The sequence below is a fragment of the Cornus florida genome, unplaced genomic scaffold (assembly GCF_030987335.1).
Source record: "Cornus florida cultivar Cherokee Brave unplaced genomic scaffold, ASM3098733v1 CherokeeBrave_3.0.0_Hap2_Chr11, whole genome shotgun sequence".
NCBI lineage: Eukaryota > Viridiplantae > Streptophyta > Magnoliopsida > Cornales > Cornaceae > Cornus > Cornus florida.
In genome coordinates, this window is record NW_026775581.1 from 67,556,264 (window position 1) to 67,557,766 (window position 1,503).

The following is a 1,503-nucleotide window of genomic DNA, read 5'->3' on the forward strand; positions in this document are numbered from 1 at the left end:
GCTTGATTTTCATTTTGAATTGGTTGTTTGTAATCCTAGGGGAAGGGGTAAGCTTAGTAACTCCATTTCATCAATAGAGGAACAAAATGAAGACCATGTGGAAGACCTTAGTCACATCGACCAACAAGGTATTCTTCATCCTAATGTGTATCATGACAACATTCAAGTACAATTAGGCATCCAAGACCTTTCATTCCACAACAACAAGGCCAAGTTCCATTGGGAATGCCTCAGCCAATTTTTGTTCCTCCCCCACCTCCCGTTGCTCAAGTTAATTATGGTGCTTATGTCGAGCCACCAATTGTGAATCCTCCTCTTTCTTTAAGAGATTGTTATGTGCCAAATGAGTATAATGCACCAACATGCATTTAATTGCCTCCATATAGTGAAAACCATTATGAGATTAAACCACAAACAATTCAAATGCTTCCCAATTATCATGGGCTACCAAGTGAAGAACCTTATAAGCATTTGGATGAGTTTCTTGAAGTGTGTTCCACCGTGAAATACACGGACATGCCGGAAGAGGTTTTGAGACTCAAACTCTTTCCTTTCACCCTTAAAGATAAAGCAAAATACTGGTTTAATAATTTGAGGCCTTTTTCGATAACTTCTTGGGCAGAGATGCAGCAAGAGTTCTTGAAAAAGTACTATCTGGTATCAAAGACAAATTCAATGAGAACTTCAATTCGTAAATTCTCACAAGGGGATGGGGAATTGTTTCATGAGGCATGGGAACGATTGAACGACTTGCTTAGGAAGTGTCCCCACCATGACATTCCTAAATGGCAATTGGTTCAATTTTTCTTTGAAAGTTTGTCGGATAATTTTAAAGGAATGGTTGATGCTTCTATGGGTTGTTCTTATCTTGATAGGCATAAAGATGATGTATGGCGCTTATACGAGAGCATGAGTGAGAATTCAATACATCGATCTTTATCTTCTAAAAATGGTAGAAATCTAGGAGGACGGAAGAATGTCGGTTTGTATTAAGTTGACCATTCCAATGATATATCCGCCAAAATGAAGTCTTTATCTCAAAAGTTTGATCAACCAAAATTCGGTGAATCAAATATCTTCCTCCCCTAATCATGTTCATCATCCATCTAATGAATCATGCATGACTTATTCTAGTGTTTTACATTCTACTTCCAATTATCCTCATGGACATGTGCAAAGTGAACACCATGAACAAGTAAATGCCACGTTTGTTAACCAAGGAATAATTCCTATGGCACTTATTATAATGCCGGGTGGAGGAACCATCCAAACTTCTCTTGGAAAAGCCAAAGGGAAGGCTCAAACCCTCCCTAAAGTGGTTTTCAAGGCAAGTATGGTCCACCCCTAATACAAAGCCAAGGTTCCCAAGGTTACTGTTCATCTTATCAAGTATCACATGGAAACCAATTTCTAACTCACATTTTCTAAATCAATCTTCATATTCTCAAGGGAATTCAAGGAGAGCCCGCATTTGAGGAGAAAGTCTTGACCACTTTGGGTACT

General features: G+C 38.7%; 1 non-coding gene across 1 annotated transcript; it reads right to left on the reverse strand.

Moving 5' to 3' along the window:
- Nucleotides 1-668: 668 nt before the first annotated feature.
- LOC132287527 (small nucleolar RNA R71) lies at nucleotides 669-779 on the reverse strand. Its single transcript, XR_009473056.1, has one exon. It is a non-coding gene; the product is annotated as a small nucleolar RNA R71 (small nucleolar RNA).
- Between the last annotated feature and the right edge of the window lie 724 nt (nucleotides 780-1,503).